This window comes from Zootermopsis nevadensis, unplaced genomic scaffold, assembly GCF_977971745.1.
Source record: "Zootermopsis nevadensis isolate Lab colony 2312 unplaced genomic scaffold, Znev_1.0 Znev_ptg000013l, whole genome shotgun sequence".
In the NCBI taxonomy this organism is placed as follows: Eukaryota; Metazoa; Arthropoda; class Insecta; order Blattodea; family Termopsidae; genus Zootermopsis; species Zootermopsis nevadensis.
In genome coordinates, this window is record NW_028259145.1 from 8185604 (window position 1) to 8208546 (window position 22943).

Sequence of the window (22943 nt, forward strand, 5' to 3'; positions counted from 1 at the left end):
TAGTATATTGAAATTAAACAAATATTTTGTTTTGAATCGTTTAATTCATTTGAAACTTACATTTATTGAATACAGGGTAGTGGTATGAGAAGTAGGATACATATGGCTTTGAAATTATTTGAATAACTCTTGCAAATGTCAAATCTACAGAAGCTTTCCCTTGCGTGGTTCGTTTGTCCACATCATTCACTAGTTCAAGTTTAAAGAATTTCTGAAGGTATGCACGTAAGAGTTCCAAATTTTCGTCACATTTTTATAAATGATTATTTCGTAATTGGTACACATCCATACTTGACCCAGGCTCGTCAGATGCCGCCTGAGTTGTCCGAGCGCGCTTACGTTTCCTATATTCGCGGCAGTACTGCGCATTGGTTTTGGGTCCGGGCCCGACGTTTTCGGTATCATTCTCTTTGGAATTTTGTGCTCTACGCATTCGTACCCGATTTTTGTAATTCTGGTTGTACTTTGCCCTCATATATCGCGACATTTTAAGAAAATCGGGGAATTTTCAAACCTTTTAAAATTCACAGCCTCGTATCTTTTTTAGTTTTTGAGATACACATTTGGAGGCCAGGATGAGTTGTAACATATACACTCCTCTTCAAAACAACATTTGGTTCACTCGGATCGGGTAATTAGTCTCTGAGATATGATCCCGTTTATGGACACGTGTCGAATCCGGAAAGTCGAAAATCGTTGGTTCACTTTGCGCGTGCGCAGTTCGCGACGTCCGGCCGCCACGAATGTCGGAGCGTACTGGCACAAACTTTCATCCTTCCTCTTTAAAACGAGACTAAGATGGCGGAGCTATGTCTATTTTTAGCCGAGTTATTGAAGTTTGAAATTATTTCGACAGAAACTGTCGGTCATTTGGGCGCGATTGCCTCCCCTCACCCGGCATCGATTTTAAAGACGTTTTCACCTCAAAATCCCAGAAACTTCCTTACACCCAAATCTTACCACAAACCGGCGTTGACTCCCCCACAGCTTCAGAAACCTGGCTTTCCTACAGCCTTCTTACTCTGAGTGCTTGCTACTTCGGGGACATTGCCCAACAGGCCTCACCTCTCACCCCCTTGCCCACTTTTACTTAAATTCCTTATCTTTGCTTTTGCTGTGTTTGGAAGCCATTAGACTACAAACTGTAGGGGTTAGAAAACACGGGGCTAGCCATCGACGGACTGCTAGTTGTCACTTGGCCTATTACATAGCTAGACGAAATCCAGAACCTGCAAATCATTGACTAAGTCCGGCTTCCTCCACAAAGGGCTCCCCAAGATTGGAAATACCACCCGTGAAGACAGAAATTTCCCCAGAATTCATTATCACTAGCTGGTCTCACGTATCTCCTCTCTCGTGTCTTGGCTTGCAGGCCTAGACAGGCTCCAGCTTCCAGCGTCCTGGTTGCAACGGTGTGGCCCAGGTTATTGTACAAACACACTGTCACCGCTGTGTGCGCCATGGTAATTGCCAGAACACATTAATGCAACAATATGCACGGAATTCGCTGTTGGGTAAAATTGTTGCAACAACAACCTCGAATCTCATTATTTTAACACAACCTTAAACACCATTCTTGTTTATGATCGCCCGAACAACCTCAACGGCTACGATGTGGGGTGAAAAACGCTCTCGGAATTTCAATGCACTTCAAAAAGGATTCCATTACAGTTTTGTTCTCACCATTATTATACTCGTTATATTCTCTATTTCAAATCAAGTAATTAAAGAATACACTTGGATGTAAATTCTTTCTTATATTTCTAACTCCTTTTTCCCCTCACAATTTTTTCTGTTGTTATTGTGTATCGGTTTGTAAGAGAAAACACGCTGAATGACGTAAATGGATGTTTATTGTTTACAAGGTTTTTTAACCATGGCGTAGTAAATAATATAAATAATATATGACGTCACAACCTTTGGTTCTTAACATCAATATATTGAATATGATTAGTATTCGTTTCTTTCAGTGAATTAATTTTAATCTGTCCTGTTGTGTTGAAGACGAATGCAGATTAGTGTAAGTAATACATAAGTAATATCTTGTTAGAATATATAAGACAGAAATAATATTATTTAAAATAAACTCACTTCGAAGGTAACAAGGAGAAGCAACAAATACTTTAGAAATACCACGTGCACTACGAAACCAGCATCTATTATACAGGTTTTAATAAATATATCTTTAAATATCTAAAAAGTTATAAACGTTTGAATAGAATGAATCGATATAATAAAAAAGATTAGTTTTAATTTAGAAAATGTCGATAGAACATACAAGCGTGCTTCTTTTCATATTTTAAAAAGTATCTTCCTTTGAATGTAGTTATGTGATATTGATTTGGAGACTTCAATCTCTGAAGCCAAGGCTGTCGATATCTGTGTAGATATTAATCAGATCCGGGATTTCAATATAAATTCTGCTTTATCTCCTGCCAGTCATTCACTTCCACTTTAAAGTCTTCGTGTGGATTCCTGTACAAAAAAGCATAAACACTCAATTATACGATGCTACATTCACATTAAGAATTGTATTGGCAAAATCACTTGCGACTACAACGTACATAATTGCCTTCACTTGCCGCAGAGGACTGCCTGAAGCATAAAATTTGTGTATTATAAATACTATTTTAATGCATGTTCGTAAAGCTGACAAGTCGCCTGCTACATAATAAAATCATTTTTCCTCAAGTCCTCCAGGCAACAGTACCTTCAAAGACTAACACGTACATATTCGTCTTAAATTCAGTAATTAATTATTCATTGATTCATTAATTGCTAATTTACTCCATCTCTCCCAAACTTTAATAACCACATTTGTTATGTAGTGACTATTCTCCTGCCTACGATATTATTAACACTACCATAAGTCTATAAAGTACTGCTCGTGTCATTTAAAACCTGGAAACGATGCTCTGAGAGAGGCATTTTGCATTTCTCTGAACACGATATACATATATTTGGCAAATTTGGAAGAACTCAGATAATTTAGGTTGCTCATGTAATATGTTTAAATTGTGTTTCCAATATGGAGACTAGAGACAGACTATATACGTGGAAAATACGGTATCTATAACCCCGTTTGTCTGGATACGACGTACTTCCCACTCCTCGGATTCTACTGTACAGCCAGTGGAATTAAACAAGGGCTTGAACTACGACTACTTCAGACATCCAATAACTGGTGGTGACGGTGATGTATGAATAACAGTTATTAAATCACCGTTGTTAATATGTCCCTGATTGCTACTTGCATTAAGAGATGTGTGAGTAGCAACACCCTATAGTAGATAGTAGGCGACAATAGTCTGTCAAACTTTTGGTCATAAATTCTGCTTCTCTGTACTCGTTTTCTGCTTCAAATTGACCTCTTAACAATGAGATTGAAAAAAAGACTTATTTTCTGTAACGTCCGTTATCGAATCAGACATTTATTAAACGTATTTTGATGATTTTGCGTGTATGATAACTTATAAATCAGTGGAATAAATTCTGATATGGAAGTATTTGAATATAACTCTCCGACTTGTCATCCATCGCTTATACTTGTGTTACATGAATTTTACTACAAAAATTAAATTATATTTCCCCAAGGATAATCTTACATTTTCTACTAAAGTATAAAACGTCTTATTGGCTTTATTGTCAAAATGAAGTACTATGCATATCTGAACTCCCACATGAAGGAAGAGTGTCAGAGAAGCTTGAATTTAATTTAAAATTCTCGTAGTCAGTTGAAAGAGAGAAGGAATAATAATTCAATTTTCTAGCGTGCTTCCCACAGAACAAAGTGCTAGATCAACACACGAAGTAGTTACATATTCATTTCTGATGTAGAATATTTCAATTAAATTTTAGTAAGATTGTTTTATTCTTAGATTATATAAGGAAACTGCTTCCACAAAAGAGGCTATAAAGAGTTTAATAAGGCAGGTCGATAATAAATATCAAGGGGGTTAATATTTGGAAGGAGACAGTTATAGTCTATTTAAAATATTGATATTCGCTGGAAACGCTGAGGAAAATCATGACAACACTCAAGGAAGGCCGTAACTTGGCCGAGTTTAGAACGTGGTATATCTCAAATACAATTTTCTGGAGTTATCGCTGTACCAAACTGTTCGGTAAAATCATAGTTCCATATAAAATATGCAACTGGTATTAAAGCTCAGGCGAGCAGAAGTATGAACTTCAATACTAAAATAATAATAATGATTAACAATGTCATAGTAGTTAGTCTCTATTCATTTATGCTGGGTATTACAAAGGAATATCACGTGTCTAACATTATTGTATTGCTTTCATATGAATGCTAGGGCGATTTCTCTCTCATCGTCCGCCGTACCTTCCTATTTCACAGTAAGTGTTGTCAGATTCATCTTACATTGTCTTTCATACTTCTATGAACATAGAGTGTCAACCAATGTTAACACATTTCCCATTCGCAGTTGGAGACGCAATGTAATTTATTCCTGCACTCAGAACACATGGTTTCGTCGTATCAAATCCAAACATTCGTCTACAAAAAGAAATCACAATTTGAATTACAAACTCACAGTGAAGCAACATTTTAAATTAGTTATACTGAAAACAGGAAAATGTTTATTTACTCAAAATACTTTGATCTGTGAAGAGAGAATATATCAAGAAAAGAGAAAATTAATATAAATATTGCCAGCATCTTCATTTCGAAAAATGTTTCCATAATCTATGAAGACACTTTTAAAGGACTCATGTAATCATAAGCAGCAGATAATGATGTAAAATATTCAATGTTGCACAGTATCAGCCACGTGGTAACCTGTCCATCGTCATAAAAAAAGTGATGTTTGTATTGCTCTCGAGTTGACATAAAGCAAATTTATTTATTAGTCCTTTCACATATTACCCGCATTTAAATGAGTACGAAGTCGACTAAATAGTAAAGTTTGTTTAAAGCTTTTCATGCAAGAGACAGTAAACAAAATACGATTTTAAAACTGTATAAAATGTCACTTTTCAGCATCACTCCTCTACATCAGACTTTATTTACCTGTCTTTTATATTAAGTAGCTTCATTTTATAAAAGAATTGATTACACTGTCTTGATTCAGCCAGTAGAACCGCGTTTGTAAATGCAGACTGAGTCGCGCGAATGTAAATTTGGCATCATAGACTTCGGTGTCCCTGTCGCACGTGGTACAAACGAATATAACTCCTACCTCCTTGGCACTGTTGTAGCTTGGCTGCGTCTTCTGCCGCTTAGTTCTTACACCATTTCCTCTTCACAAAGTAGTCTTCTGGACCGTGACACAGTGTACTGTAACCCAGAAAAATCACAATCAGATCTGTCACAGCTGTCAAAACCTCACATCTCATCGCTCTCTTTGTTTACTTAGAATTGCTTGGTTTTCATTTATCTCTTCCTTTCACCACTTCTTCAATTTGTCCATCTTCTATCCCATACTCTTTCTATGCCTTTCTTTGTATCTTTCGATTTCTTCGCTTTTCTTCTTTTTTCCTTCATCTCATCATCCATCACACATTCGTTTCCTTCCTTCCATTTTATTTTTCGTTCTTACTAACCTTTTATTCAATAGCGTCAAAATTATCTTTTTTCTTCTCTCGTTTTCCCTTTATGTCTATATATCTTTATATTCCTCCATTCTGCCTTTCTCTCTTTCTACGCTTCCTTCTTCAGCTTTCCTTTCTGTTAGGTGTGAATTGAGGCAACTGGCCCCAGACCTACTGTCACAGTAAACGTCTCCATTTGATCGTTTCCTTTCGTTTATTTCTTAGGTCAACGAGTGTCAATACAGGGTTAGTCTAAATGATGTTCCCGATTTGAAAGACACGCTACTCACGTTTAATGAAATTCAGATGCACAAAATTGATACCGATGGAAAGAGAAACTCTCCAAGATTTGTTTCAGTACATCACAGATGTTCAATGTGAACCCCCTTGGTAACTCGGCACACATCCAACCTGTAGTCGAGTTCCTCCCAGACACGTTGCAGCATATCATGATCGATTGCTGCAATGACTGCTGTGATACGCGCTCGCAGATCAAGCAAGGTCTGTGATAAGGGTGGCACGAATACTCTATCTTTGACGAACCCCCACAGAAAAAAATCACAGGGCGTCAGGTCCGGTGAACGTGGAAATCCAGAACACAAAAGCTCCCCTGTCTTCGATGGCAGCCATTTTCTCTCATATCGCTCCTGGCGGCGAACAGTGTTACTACGCGGCCGCGAAGTATACCAACAATAAACTTGGAGAGTTTCTCTTTCGATCGGTACCAATTTTGTGCATCTGAATTTCATTAAACGTGAGTAACATGTGTTTCAAATCTGGAACATCATTTAGACTAGCCGTGTATATTATAAGGGCTGTGGTTACAACAATACCAGCTACAAAACAACAATAGTACTATACGGTGTCTTGTCTATATACTCACATTCATTACCTTCCATTGAAAAACTCTGCTCTGTCAGTTACTTGATAGACTGTACTTCTGGCCAGTTTTCTTTGGATTTCGCAGTTTACTCGCTATTTTACGAAAAAAGAAGGAAAAATATGAAACTTGCTTTCAGTGTAGTAACTGTTATCTTGGATATGTATACCTTTATATTTAAAAATGATTTGCTTCTCTCTCACTTGTAATGATATTCGGACAAGAATTTTATGTCTGTACATTTAATATAATTCTAGCTTGTGTACGTGTGTTAATACCTGTGTATCTCCCCTTAATAAGGTATAATAATTCCAACTATACTAAATCTGGTTTTAAATCCAACAGTTCAGCAGCATGCATTTCAGATTTTATAAGTTAGTCCGCTTCAGGAATGTCCACTAATTTACTAGAACAGTTCTTTCACCTGTTTCCATTTCTATGGAGCTGAGGAAACAGGTCACCGTTTTCAACCATTATAAAGTCTTTCCTGTTTTGGCATGTCTTCTTATATTAATTTAGGGCTCGTGATAAAAATCCTTTAATTGATTTACTGTTTGGTTTAAATCACTGACTGTCATTTAGATAATCTCTTTTTGTTTCTCAACTCTCGGTTTTCTTCACGTTTTGGGCTGATATTATATATTTAGTTACACTCTTCGTTGATATAAATTTTATGTCACAAGTAACTGAACAATGTAAAGGCACGCTCGGATAAACCTATGATGAAGGTATATCATAATCACCGCCTATGTTTATTTAGTTTCACAGAATATTACATAACCCTTCATTCCCAGTTCCATTGAACTATAGAACAATCAGAAACGAAATCGAACATATAAGTTATTAACACAATAAGGCCAAGCTTCTTATACCAATTAATATATTCTTATTTTTGCTACACATTTTTCCCTTATGATATATGTTAGTATAACACAGTTTGTATTTGATTCGTATGTAAATATTACTTGGAATAACTTGTAAATTGAAATATCGAAATTTAAAAGCCAAAACAAATTATTACGCCATATCGCAACACCGATTCTTGGAAATTTTAAATAAAAATTAATTTACACTAATATCTCTTTGTACTGAAGCTTACGACGTTAAAAAGCCGGGCTGGTATAAAGGAAACTTCATGCCAACACGTAACATAAGGAAAACTTTCGTCTTATTTGTGGGAATATGAACAACCGCTCAGTTCATTGAAAAGATGAACATGGTCTATACAAGCTCTTAACTTGTTGGGTCTTTTTCATGCTAAAACTTTCTCCGTCTCATTTATAGTCCTTTCATGTTATGTTGCACTTAAAGTATATATAAACTTAAATGTTCTTCCTTTTCGTGGAATATTTCAAGTAATACAGATGTCAGCAAGCTTGAACGCGTTGAGGGTATGTTTTTATCTCACTGTTACAGTTGTTTCTGACCTCAACCTTATTGCAGAGTGATTTAAAATATATAAATTTCCACAACCTTCGCCTAAAGAGACGTCACTTAGATATGCTTCTCTTGTTAATATATTCAAAGAATATAATAAATTCTGTCTTCTTGGTCGAAACTTTAGAAACCGCGACATTTAGAGATTTTCCTTTGTATACAGTTGGTTCTTCAGGTAAGAGTTGCACATCCACTGGATGTGTATCCTCAGAAAATACAGTGTGCAGAAATGTTGGCGCTTGAGCGCATTATATACTAATAATTTTCTGTTAGTATTCTCGCTTGAACTTTATTTTGTGTGGTATAATTATGAAATCATAATTATACTTTGTTTAATGTTATTTTGTTTGCATTTATTAATTTTTGTTTTGTGTTGTATCTGTTCTTGGTCATTCTGTTGTTGATGTAGCACTAAAAATAATAAATTTAATTGTTATTATTAGCTGCATTGAATTGTCTATAAAAGTGGCACGTAAATAAATAAATAATTTAAATAAATTATTATGCAAACAATTATTTCACTGCTCTGACATCATGTACTCTTCCGCTTACAAACAAAACACGATCCATCAAGCCATCTGATATATGTATATCTTAATTATTGCCAGCCTAACGTCTCGGACATACTAGTGTAAACTATGCTCACTTGTCTTTCACTCTACATAAATTCGCTTCACAGAATACAATTCATTTGTATTTACGTCGGCATGCTCAACACCGTCCTTGTAAGTAGAAAAAATTATTATGCATACTCTTAAAAAGTCTTTTTGATTACTTGGCGACTGTATAAATTGAAGATCTAATAGAACTAAGTGTGGATATGGTTGAAAATTACGGATGATTAGACTGCGACGAAACAAGGGAGAAGATAACCCTACATCAAAACACAACCCTGGCACAGGCCTGAGAGAGCTGGGAGAAATCACTTTATACATAGAAAGTAAAACATTTTACGGATTTAATTGTAGAAATGAAAATAAAGAATTCTTGGAGAGATATCAGGTTCTTATGGCTGCACGTAATAAGATGACATTCTTCTGGGTTGTTGCGCAGTAACGTCTAGTAGACGATAGCTCAAGTTTCAGACGCACAATGCTGATTAAGGCATCAAACACCCCTGAAACGTAAGTGAATTTCTACCAGACTACAAGAGGCAACTACTCAGAAGACAGCGATCTGAAGGAATTCTTATTTGCCAGGACATTCATTATGCTAACAATAAATACGTATTTCAGCCGGAAAAGGAAACGTTAAATAACCATTAACTAAATTTACAAGGTACTTTGAATTGTTTTATGGCAAACATTTACATTCATAGCTTTCAAACGAAAGTATAAAATTACACAGAGGAGTAGAGACAAAAGTGAAAACTATTCTAAAACTCAGCAATTAAATTTGCCAGCTGATGTCAGCAATCGGACGCCACACATTTTTACTTATTTCAGATGACTGTACTGAACCTGATGGTTAAAAGAGGTGATTGATGACTTATTGAACCGTTAACTTGAACTTGAATTTGCTGTGTGCCATACCATAATGACGGTATTGCCCAAACTTAAGAATACAAGTGTTTAAGGTCTCTAGACAATTAAAAAGAAATGTTTCTGCCACACGTAGTCCTTTTCTCTCTTTGGTTTGTGACAGGTGTCGTCAAAATTGTACAAGAATAAGAAACATTTTTTAACAATAAACTTACAACGTAACATTTTATTCAGCTGCATTATATTTCTTATTCAAATTATCCCCAAAATATCTTTTATACCAACGCCATCTTTTCCAGTTAATATATTTTATTATTTATATATTTATTAAGACGTTAATATACTACAATAACTCTATAGCCTCTACATAAATAAATACTGACTTTTTTACAATAACCTCATGCATGAATAAGAAGAATGCTAAATATTTATAATTAATGGACGTAAACTGTAATTAAAAGCGATATTTCAATATAAATAGTTAGAAATAACCATAATGTCGATAAATTATAATGTACTGAATACAACTATCAGATATTTATTTTCATATAAGAGTACAATTATAATACTTTAGAGATTAGCTTAAAACATTGCTCATGGCACGATAAGTGTTTGGCAGTTAGCGAGATGAGTCAACACATACATACAGACTTTTTGGTTTATTTTGGCTGTTGTTCATAAAGAGCCACCCGCGACTGGCGAGCAGCCTGTTGCGAACCCGAAGAGTAGGAATGAAGAAGATACTTAATTTTCTTTATGACTGGACTCGAATCTCCAAATTCCAATGTAATGTGAAAATTAATAATCATTATTTCTTTTTCCTAAATGAATATGATTATCCTAAACTTATTTCTGAATATCAGAATACGGGACAACGCAAATAACCGACACGATAGTATATTTACGGGCTTCTTACATATTTCCTCTAAGTCTTAATTGTGCCATTAGCATCAGCGAAAATAATTAGTTTTCAAGGTTTCTGTTAGTCTAAAATTTTTCTAAAAATTGTCAGTGTTCCTGCACGCCACATTGCACTGGTTAACAGTAAGTCATGGAGTAGGAGTTTGGGTGTAGGTAATAAGATAGCAGTCGTAAATTAATTGTCCAATCAGTGAGTGTAATAAACAAAAGATTTTCTGAGGATGCGATGTAATTGTTTTCGTTTGCACTGTTATAAACAATCTCGAATTAAATTTAAGTGAAATGTATTACAATTTAAGACAAGTTTCTGCTTTTCCTGCACTATTCAATTGTTCCATTTCATAAAACAAACACACCGCTGATGTCTCAAGTGTCCAATGATCGTGAATTGGGACTTTGGGTGTTTTGTAAAACCACGCAGAATTTAAAACCCTAGACGCCTAACTAAAATATAAATAATGGTATTATATATCCTGATAATTTTTACTCGATAATGTAACAACAGCTGGAAAGTGAGACTTAACAGACAGAGCAGTTGAACACACAATATACTTAATATTGTGCTTAAATGCAACCTGTAGGAAAATTCGAATAGGTAAATATTTATCTGACTCATTTTCCATAAAGAACGGTCCAAAACAAGGAGATGCTTTGTCTCCCTTGCTCTTTAACTTTGCGCTAGAATATGCCATTAGGAAAGTCCAAGATAGGCAGGAAGGTTTGCAGTTGAATGGGACACATCGGCTATTGGCATTTGCTGATGATGATAATTTATTGGGGGACGATATAAATACAATAAAGAGGAACGCAGAAGTTTTACTAGAGGCTAGTAAACAGGTGAGGCTAGAAATAAATTCAGAAAAACCTAAGTACATGTTAGTATCTCGTCAGTAGACAGGCAGGCGGGCAAAATTATCTTAGGGTGACTAATAAATCCTACGAAAGTGTGACAAATTTAAAATATTTGAACACAATAGTGACGAATCAAAATTTTATTCATTAGAAAGTCAGGACGAGACTAAATTATATAAATGCTTGCTACTTCTTACATCAAAATATTTTGTCTTCCCGCCTGATTTATAAGAACCTGATGATTAAAATATACAAAACGATAATTTCGCCTATTGTTTTGTATGGGTGGGAAACATCTTCTCTCAATCTGAGGGAATATCACAGATTGAAGGTGTTTGAGATGGGACATGGAGAATACTGCATAATGACGAACTTAAAAATTTGTACCCTTCCCCCAGTATTGTCAGGGTGATTAAGTCAAGAAGAATGAGATGGGCGGGGCATGTAGCGCGCATGAATGGGACAAGAGGTGTACCCCGGGTATTGGTTGGGAAACCTGAGGGAAAGAGACCGCTGGAGAGACCTAGACGTAGATGGGAAGATAATGTCAGGCGGGATCTATGGGAGATAGGAGTTGAAGGAGACTGGATTTTGTTGGCGCAGGACACGGTCTGGTGGAGGGCTTTGGTTAGTTCGGTGATGAACCTTCGGGCTCCGTAAGCCATCCAGTTAGATAGTTATTTGCGAACGTATTAATTAATATACCTCATCTTTTGTAAGGTTATGAAACTGGATCACTCACATTAAGGGAATTAGCCGAGAGAGCAGTAGACGATTTTTCCTTCATCCTCTGCATCCACACCGCCTTCGGGTATCGGGGTCCTTTCCCGGGGGTAAAGCGCGGCCGGGGCGTGACGCTAACAACTCTCTCCCGTCCATTACCGAAGTTGAGAATGATTTCGAGCTATAACTAATCTCCCCCAAGCGCCTACATGGCTTTACTTTACACATTATGAAAAAAGGCACAGATTGCTGGTGCTTGAGAGTAGACTGCTAAGAATGTATGAACCTAGTAGAATTTACGTCACAAAAGGTTAAATAAAATGACATCATTAGAAGCTTAATAATGGGTACCTCTTACCAAATAGTTTCAGGATGATCATATCAAGGAAGAAGAATATGGAGACACGTAAATTTCATAGAGAAGTTGAAAAATGCGTTTCAAAGAAACAGAAACCACTGGAAGACAATGAGTAGTTGGGAGGAGGCTATTAAAATGGATCTTGAGGAAGAAGGTTAGGAGATATGTATTAAATTTTAAAGAATCGTAATAGCAACGGGTTGTGGGCTGTTGTAAATACGGTAACGAACATTCGGGTTTTATAAGAGACGAGAAATATCAGGATTTGTTGACAATCTATGTACTTCATTCAGAAGGACTCAGCTACATACATTTAGTTATGTCTTCTAGTGAGGTTACATTGTATTGAATACAAGATGACATAATAGTAACAACTGGTCAGTGTATAAATCTTTAGAATGGTCGGAGCCTATATTAAACACTATTACAGGCACAGGTAGCAAATCTGTTTATGTAATTTCGAAGGCACCTAAGTTATGCTAGGATGTGAGACAAAATTTAAAATTCAACTGATAATGAATTTTGTAATGAAAAAAAAAATATTTCGAAACCGTGGATCATGATCGGATTCCGTGGTGTATTTATCAGCATTAAATCATTTACTTGGTCGAATGACTTCGATGCAACTATGAATGGTGCAGAATCAGAGAAGAAAGCGGATTAAGTGTTTGACAGCCCAGGGACTCGCGTACCTTACAACATGTACATTTATTTGTAGGAATTTTCTCTCCTCATGTTTTTTGTCCAGTTTACTTTGTGCACATTTTCATTTGAGACCGACGACAATGAAGAAGGAATTTATAAAGTTTTCGGATGTTACCAAATCGTTAAAATTGTAATAACTGAAATCACTTATTCGTAAAAAACCATGAATTTATACATCTAATACTTTACTGGGAGTGCATATATTCTCAAAGGAACGGTGTTCTAGCACGATCTTTCGTTTAGCCGTAACCCACATAGGGTGATGCTCGTATCTTAGTGTAAAATTTTAATAACTTCAACATTTTCCCTTTTCTATTCACAGAACGCGTAGATCCAATAAGGATAAACTTCTGCATTTCAAATTTTCGCGAAACTTCGTGGAAATCCGTAGCATGTCGTGGTAAAGGGGGCGTGGCAATATTTCTCCGGCAGTCGGGCAGGGTTGGCCTCTTCTAGAACGCAGTAGCACAACGTCCGTGTCTCGTAGTGTCACGCGTCGGGTGCAGTTTCTCGACAGTTTCTGTACTGAAGATCCTTAATTCCGCGTCAACTTTCCAGCATTACATGATTACCAAAAAAAAGACAGTATGTGTGTTAAGCAGTTTTGAAAGGGACTAAAACCTACTGTTCGTTTGACATACCTTTTAATGTAAAGTGAGAACATTACCCACAATGCTCCAGCCACGCCCTCATAATTCAAACTAACAACTAACATTCCAAAAACAATTACTGTACAAAAACGTGAACAAAGTATCTTCCCGTCTTTATCAAATTTGATACTTAACGTATTAACAACAATTTACTGCATGCATATATATGTGTGGTGATTTGTGTGCGTGTGTTTAATTCCATGTTACATGTTGAAAATCAGACAATAAGAGATTTGCTGGTCTTATTTTGAAGATACTTTAAATTTAGATCTATCTCTTAATACGTGAACTTTTTTCTGAAGAAATTATTGATCTGAGTTCCAAGAAACTTCCGACATGAGTGACCTACACAGGTGGTAAGTGTGAAAGTAACATGAGATAGTGAAAGTATACAACAACTTAAAGTCGTGCACACACAAACTATGAAATATATTCATGGAAATCTTATGCAAGAGAATCCACTGCCATAAATGAATAACTACCGTATGTCAGATATATAATATATTTTAATTCAACCCTTTCTTAGAATTTCACGATATTTAAACTAATATATTTCTGAAGTTTGAATCAATTTTTGATGCTACTTCTTTGGGGAACACTGAAATATAAATCCAAAACCTTTTCAGTTGCATTCTATGTTGTGAATTTGTAACAAATTTAACCATCAAGTGTAATTGGTAAAATATCTAAGAGCAAAGACAGACGAATATCGAAACTAAACTGTCTTTCGGTAGTACATTTGTGTATTATCCGGAGGATAACTAATATATATCGTCATAATCTCCGCGTTATTGTGTTTACCATCAGAAATAACCATAACAAAAATTATTTCCACAGAGCTTGTAATATTAACTTACGTACAATATTAAAATACTAGTCCTAAGCACATTTTAAAAGACTTGCTCCCTTGTTTTCCAAAATACGTAGTATAGTATCGATAAATATCATTCAAATATATTTATAATAAACTTAGCGCCTTTATATTCTAATGTTCGCAGTTTAACAGCTAATCAATAATTACCGATTATTCTTACATGCAATCTAAAATTAAGTAACAGGCCTACATCTGCAACTTGTAATCTCTACGTCTAAATCCACATTATGTGTCTATAACAATTATTATAGACGCATAAGGTTATAGTTATGTCTCGTACTAATATGAGTAAAAATATTTACGGAGGAAATTTCTTTATACATGTTCCATTTATCTGTTTTAAGATAATCGCGCCATTGTTTGAGGTTGTACCTTTTTTATTTTCATGATGTTACCGATAACGTATGAACAAACACTCAAAGTTAATATAAGTGCGTGACACATTATCGTTATGTTAACAGAGATACGCATTTAATTAAATATTTACAAGCATCAAAGCAAATAATTTATGACTACTGTTAGGATAATACTCTGAAAACAAATAGTATATTGTATGACGTAACCGCATAAATTACATCTTGCATTACGTAAAGAAGACAAACTAGCAGCTTACTATTTTTTCAAACATTCTAAATAGAACGGTTCAATTATGATTCTTATATTCACGTAAATTAGAACATTATAATTTCTACTATAATTATTTAAGTAGTTATTCTGGATTAAATAAAACCAACACGAGTTTCTTTACAGAAAGGAAGTAATGATTATTATTACCTATTGGGAACTGTTAACTGTATATATTTGTTGGAGTAACAAGTACAAATAGGAAAGGAATGTATTATGGTCATATCTAGGGGAGTAAATTTTAAAATTGTAATCGAAAACAGACAAGTTCTTTAAATATCCGGTTATTTCCCACATTACACATATTAATGAAGTATTTTGTAATCTATTCTTAACTCACATAGCTTGACTGAAAGAACTGAGATATAAAAAATGTAGTTGGTGGTTGTTTTTGCCCATTTATTAAATCATAAACAAACTATAATTACTACGAAATAGAATCCTTTCAGTAAAATTACATTGTTTCATTGTTTCCTATGTCTCAAAATTACATCATTTGAAGTATTTTATCTTTTGAACAGACTCAATTCCTATTTATTAACAATTTAATATCTTATATAATTTTATATGAATCCCTCATCTCGAACTTGTAAATGGCCACTATAAAGCAAATTGTCAATAAGATTGGTAAATTACAGTTGAAATATAAATTGATTTCATGATATGAGATAAACAAAGAAAGCGAGTCAATGTAGACGGATTCAAACAGTAACCAACGCTTAGATACAAACTGTGAGAGAACACGTCATTTTGCACGTAGTTTTGATTATTTTAAGGGTTGCTCCATGCACCATTACAAAGGAAACCATGTTACTGTGTATTACCCTACGCCTACAAGAAGTAGATGAATTATTCGCTTTAAGCAATTACACACCAGCATAAAGAGGGATAACAATAATGTATCGAACTTGACTTGTGTCAGTTATCGCCACAGACGATTAAATATCGCGAATCTTTATATTTTCAACGCGAGAATGTAAAATGATAAGCTATAAAAAAGGCAGCAAACGAATTATAAAATTGTTTCAATGTCACTTTTCTATTTCTGCAGCTAAGAAATGACAAATATTTCTTCCTCGTTCCTCCTTTATTGACTCAGATGATAAATCGATGTTCCATTAGGTTTTTGCAATGAAAGAAACTCATTGGAACGGCAGAGGGTTTGTTATGTGGACGGTCTACTCGGCTACGCGTTAGAGCAAATAACGACTGGTGCCAGTGAAAGCGTACGACGTGTGGTTTTATGAGTGTGAAACCTGGTAAACACGTTAAGAGAAGAATACGTCTTAAGGGTGTTTTAGAATAGGAAGCCAAGAAGAATATATGCACCTAACTGTGATGAGGAAAGAGTTGGATGGAGGAAATTTCGTTGTGATTTAGCAGTAGACTCCCGATTATAGATTTATCTTAATTCGTTAAATAATGTGTAATTATTGCTTTTATTAGTTTTCTAAACGTTCTAACATTACAACATAAATTAATTTTCAGTTTCCTATTAAATCAGATAGACCCACGGTAAATCACTCATGTATAATCGGTAGTATACCGTAAGCTTAATTTTCACTATTTATCAATTATTATTAGCGTGATCCAATCAAGGTTAATATCATCGGTGGGTCACATAGCAAACATGGGGTGATTAGCTATAATCGTGTATAAAATATTGATGGGCAAAATTGAATCGGTAGATTTCTCCGTAGGTGAAAGAATAATAAGACTGGTTTTGGATAAATACTAACACACTGTGACGGTCGGGAATAGATCAAATTGGCTTAGGGCGTAATTCCTGTGAGGTTGCAGTGAGTAGTGTAACAAACCTTCTTGTTAACCAAAAGTTGAGGAATCTCTTAGACTAGCTGTTCGTATCTCAAGAATTAAAAAGAGTAATAAACTCTTCTCTATGAATTTTGATGCTTAAAATGCATTCAATCAGCTATACAAGGAACTAGACATCTTGCAAAATCACATGATTCTACGAAATTAACTTTAAAGAAAACTGAAGTAATATGGTTGCAAACAAACAAGATTCCAGGACTCAGAGGAAAATAAATATGGTAGTTACAGTTGCCAACGTGCAGTAAAAACTTGGTTGGTGTACTTTTAAAAGCAATGCATACACCCTCAGTTATTACCATTGTATCAATGGCGCAATTCTGTACAAAAGTAGACTAACGTGGCTTACTAATGACCAATTAAATATATATGCAGTATAAGTTAAAAAAACTGAATATCAAATAAAAAATTAAATAATTTTGTATTTAATAATGTTTCAGCAAACGTTTCAGACTATGACATCAGCTTTTATATCCATGAACACAAATATAAAATAATATAACTTATTTTACATATATGACATATTTCTTCCAATATCGGGGATAGTAAATATTAGAAGAAATTAAGAGGGACACATTTGATAGAAGCGAAATTACCGGCAAATAATTTATTCCTAGTCACCAGATCCTACTTTTTATTATTTTCCTATATGAATGATATAGTCCCCTACGCTTCGAATCGCGATGAAGGTGTCCATGATACGAAGGAACTTGGACTATCCGAAAGTGGCCATGAATTGCATGACTGCAAGTATCGTGTTCAAGGTTAATTTATTGCCGCTCCTAAATAATGAGGAATGAAAGACGTTATATTAAACTTGATCTAAAACTGACTACATTATCTATAAATGGGCCAATATCACTAATCTTTTTTTTAACCTACGCCAGACTTAAGCCTCTCAGCCATTAGTTTATTTCTGGCAGCCCAATACAGATTTGAAACGGCGATAAAAATATTACTAATCTACTGTACAGATACGAATAAGTCGAATGCTCCGTTCAGCGAGAATTGTGGTTGTGTACGGAAAACGGTCAAAAGGCAACGCCCTTTTCTTTGCAGCTAAATTGAAGAAGAGCCTTTTTATGTATTTTCAATACTTCAAATATAAAATCGTACATGCTGTATGCATTGCTTACCACTTCACCTTTTTTCCTATAGTTAAAACACTGAATAACTAATTTGTATTTGTTTATTCAATACTATATTTTCTAAGACGGTTGCCAACTTAAAATATCCTAAGGAGTTCCTATAGGCAGTAAACAAACACAAATGTCTTAAATAGTTTTTGGAATGTTTAATATGTGTTGCAACACAGACGTAAACAAATAATTTAAAGAACTGACAGATTTTCGGTTTTAGTTTCAAGTATAACACAAAACATAAGAATAAAATTCTTCGACAGGGACTTGAGCGGAAATAGTGCGTAATTACTGTATAAAATGAGGAATTATTTTTATAAAATAAAATATGGAATGGTGCATAAATCCGGTAGTTCCTTATTTATTTACGGCATTGGGCTATTCTAAATTAATTGTTTTATAAGTACCCATTTATTTCCTTTCTAATTTATTCACACGCAGTTGTCACAGTAAAAAACTCCAACTAATATCCACCTTATTAATAGCAACTCCATTAGTTTTCAAGTGAGGAAATTCATGTATTGTTTATTAGTCCTTAAAACAATTATAAGTATAAGCGTTCCCAGACAAATTCTCAACTGATCCACTTCGTGGATGTTATTACCGTGATATAATGCCAAAATATGTATCATTAAATTTCCGGCAACCACTTGACAAAAAGTGTAAAAGGAAACAACTGACCAACGCGAAAGGAACGTGATAAAGGAAAAGTTTAGTCGTATTTTTGGTCTCTCTAGAGACGTGTGAATCCCAAGAGCTATATTTGAGATCAAATCTACACTCACCCAGAAGTCCTGTTGTAAGCCGAACCCATGAACGGCTGGGGAGCAGGGTATGGTGTAGTAACCCATACAATGGAATTGCCAGCATACGTATTCAAAGTACAAACCTGCCCTGAACAGCCGCCTCCTGAAATATTCAATAGATAAGAAGGAATTACAGTAACTTAAAATTTAACACGACGTAAAACAGTTCACCGTAAATGCATAAATGTTTGTATCTTAATTGAACTTACCATTAACGTTTTGATACGTAACTACAGACAAGAAAGTGAATGAAGTTTAAAAAAAGAATAATATGACAGAATTCTGAAGTTCTTCGTCACCCGCACAACTAGCTTCATGTAGCAGAGTCCATCTCGAGAAACTAATAGTCATTTTTTACAAAATAGATGTATAACCATATTCAATGAAAGAAACAAGAACTTAATAATAAACTAAAGTATTATATACGTCAGATTTGGCACATGGTGAGTTGGAGTATTTTTGTAGGTTCTCAAAATGACCACCGTTAGTTTCGTGGCACAGTTACCAGTGGTGAGCAACTGACAAGCGGCCACCAAAGTATATATGTGTACATATTATTGGTGTCATCTGTACATACAGTGTTCATAAAATCCCTCAATGGTTCTTCTCCTGAGCTAGCTGAATCCAATACACAACTTACCGCAGTATTAAGTATAAATTTTAAAACTATCATCGCATCTCGTCTAGGTCTTCGTTTGAAAGTGGAATTTTTCATCCCTCCCTCACGTTCTGAATTTTCTGCTTATCTTATTCTGCATAATTTCATAAACCTAAATGTTTAAATGTCTCCATGCCTAATGTTAATGTTTATAATGGTCATCCATATGGTCGGTTACCTTTTAAATTACTGCAGGAGGTTTCTTGCCTGAGCATGCTTGACTTGATGACGTAGAACTATTAGTTTACAGCAGTTTCCCTATTAAATATATTTGGGACTTCACAACCGACAAGACTGTAATAGCATGGCCCTGTAACGGACTTTATTGTAATGCTTAACAGTGAATTTTTTCTGCCAAAGATATTGGCGGATTGCGGTTAGACGGGATGGCGATTTACTGGAGATTTCTCTCGGAAATACATAAGACATTTCTTCATCTTGACCTTTGTGGACAATGCGAGAGTCTACAGAGGGGTTCTGTATCAGAGGTTGACTGTATAATAGACACAATCGCTTCCTTTGAGACACGTCAAAATTAACAGTTATTCAACAGTAATTTTATCGATTCTGCATTACTTCAGCAGTTGATATGGTAGCGGGGAACAACTAAACTATATTAGAAAGTGGTTAAAACATGACAGCGCTGATGTCAGTGTCTGGCAATTAATAGCATAATAAAGCTGCTATTTTCATTTCTCGCTAAATAACCACTCACGATGCTCGCGAAATACCACAGGTCCTTTCTGATCTCTTTTACTGAATACAGAAATGTTGTCTCTACATTTTAGACCTTCGAACTTGGCTATCGCTACCTTGTACCCGGTAATCAACTTCTTGCTGCTTTCTCTCCACAGGGGTTGAGTGCTTTGAAATTCGTTGTAAACTTCAGCTAAATTGTTCACTCGCGTTTTCGAAATACAAATATCTTTGATACTTTCCACTATACAGACCCCAGTAACACATCTGTTCAACCACTACTAATCTAGACGTGTCTGGTAATAATCTCAGTTCATTTGAAAGCATAATATTATCGCCGCTGAAGATATGAATGACGAAAGCATTTGACACCATTTAAACTTTGTCAGCCTAGTCGTAGCTTGATGATGAAATGATACGAAATTTAATTACAGCGGTAATTAGCGTGGTTGATGCTGGTTATAATGAGTGAGATATAGGAATGAATAGATGGAATGAAGTTGAGAAAATGGCAGAACCCCGAGAAACTCTACCATGACTCAGTTTCGTTACTCACGTTGATAACTGCTATGTTTTGTTGGATCATTAGGCAGCAGATATCAACATTGACTTTAAACAGATATCAGTTCAGGCGTTAGTTTTCCAAACTTCCCATGAAAGAGTTTGGGGAAATTGTAGAAGAAAACTACGGGATTTATTTGTGGTCTAAACATCGACTGTAAAATCGTTTTAAAATAAAAATATGTAAATGACTTACTAGAAAACAAAAGATATTTAATGTGATTTCAGGTTCTCACGCCTGAGGTCTCTATCATCCATACATTCCTTCTGATAATGGAAGCAGCACGCGCTCTTAAAATTTCGGCAAAATTCTACCACACTACACGACGTGACAACCAAAAGACAGTAAAATTTAAAACATTTTTTATCTCAGATATACCAAAAGAAAAATTAGCGTTTAATGACTTTGGACGAGAATTAAATCCAAGAAAGAGTACATTTTTCAGAACATCAGAGTCGCTCATTTGATGAATAAATGCCCAACTTTTAATGGAATGTTAATTTCACAAGTATCTGTCATGTGTTCTTATTCTATGCCAGATTGATGTACTCGACAAAATGACACTCTATTTAAAAGATATATTTTAATATTGCCAACCCATCAATTTATAAGTCTTTATGTCAAGTTTTTCGACCGAAATTGTCACTACATTTCTTTTCCCTTTCACGCATGCCGCACGCCCCGATGATATAAAAATCCAGACATCTTCTTCCATGCTTTTAGGTAGTTGTAGACAGGCTCATAATTAATTAATAGTGGATTCTTTCCTAGCGGTAAAGTCAGCGACATGTAACTAACAAAGCACATAAATCCAGTGCCGAGTTGAAGAATTTGTGGAACTATGCCTCCTCTCGCCCCATAATCATTATGAGGTTATGCCTAAGCACAGGGGCAAATATACTTTACCAATATTACAATAAAGGTGTCAGAAACGAATAAATATAGAAAATGAAATAAACATCTAAAATTAAGAAATTTATTTGAATAAAAGCGGTTTTATATTATAAAAGCTGTTATCTCGAAAGTGCACTATGGAGATGTTCATATTTTTATAGTTGTAATATAAGTTGTCAGATTTCTTACATTATTATACGAGTCTTATTAACAAGAATATAAGCGTGGCATTAACAATGCTCATTAAATTGCGTACATCTTGCAGAATATGATTTCACGTGACAAGTGCGTGACACGAGTAATGTGCTGACCGATAACCCAAGTGACGTGCTAAGTTCAACTGCACGCCACTGTAACATGTTTCACTTCTGATAAATCGTTACACAGTAATCCTTTTATCCACATTATTCTTATCATAGTGCAATATTACTACTATAGAAAAATTAGGACTTTATTTAAAAATTAAATTTTTTTAATAATAATTATTGTTAGTTCAGTTACCATTATTATAATAACAGTTATTTATATTATTAACATTTGTTATTGTGTTGTATCTGTAATTGGCCTCCTGGTTGTGGATACAGCACACTAATAATAAATAATTGAATCATCATCATCTTATATGTCTAGGATAATTCTGGCGTGTGTTCAAACTCTTGTGCAGAGCATAGCATTACAATGTCTCATGAAAGATACGAGATTCTATTATATTTATAGACATGAGATTTCAGATTTTCAAGATGAAGTGATTTAAGATTGTGACTTCTGCATTGGCTGAGTCGTGTGTGTTTGAAAGATTGATACTCAAACTTGAAGATGAAAGTAGCGTGTTATTCCGTAACGTTTGTATACACAAAAGTGAACACGAAATTTACTCTTCAGCAGTCGATTAACACTTTAAAGACTGTGTCTAATCTTCGAATAATTTCCCGCTACGGAGACATTTCTTGTCCAGCCCGTTCACACGGTGTCAACTTGTGATTTATTTCTGTGGGCCTAGATGAAAAGCAAAGTGTTTGAAACATGAGCGGCCAAATTTAATAACCCGAAACGGAGAAGTTATAAAGAAATCAATGACATAACACCGGCAATGTTACTGCGTGCAACGTAAAATATTATGAAACGAGTACATCAGTGCATCGGTCTTGATGAACGACATTTGACGGGTGTTATTTTAAGCTGAAACTTTGTTATAGTGTTCCTCAATAATGGCAACCACTTATCTCTCAAAAATTACGACTGTACGCCGGCCCACTCTGTACATACCGAATTTCAGTCTGAACATATGAAGGAAAAA

General features: G+C 35.0%; 1 protein-coding gene and 1 long non-coding RNA gene across 7 annotated transcripts in view; one reads left to right on the forward strand and one right to left on the reverse strand.

The window, feature by feature from the left end:
- dpr20 (defective proboscis extension response 20) overlaps positions 1–22943 on the forward strand; it is a 524337-nt gene that overhangs the window by 18602 nt on the left and 482792 nt on the right. For 2 of the 5 annotated variants that reach the window (XM_087348566.1, XM_087348575.1), the window contains exon 1: positions 13362–13916. The exons of the other annotated variants lie outside the window; for them this stretch is intronic. The gene's annotated coding sequence lies outside the window, so the exon portion shown is untranslated. Of the gene's footprint in view, positions 1–13361; positions 13917–22943 lie in introns of those variants that run through there. 5 annotated transcript variants of the gene reach the window in all.
- LOC110829106 (uncharacterized) lies at positions 1836–19139 on the reverse strand. 2 transcript variants are annotated; one of them, XR_015535095.1, is made up of 4 exons: positions 18816–19131; positions 5033–5299; positions 4346–4519; positions 1836–2475 (listed from the first exon to the last, which is right to left on the reverse strand). It is a non-coding gene; the product is annotated as an uncharacterized LOC110829106 (long non-coding RNA). The 2 variants fall into 2 exon arrangements; XR_015535094.1 differs by lacking the exon at positions 1836–2475 and having other exon boundaries at positions 4231–4519; positions 18816–19139.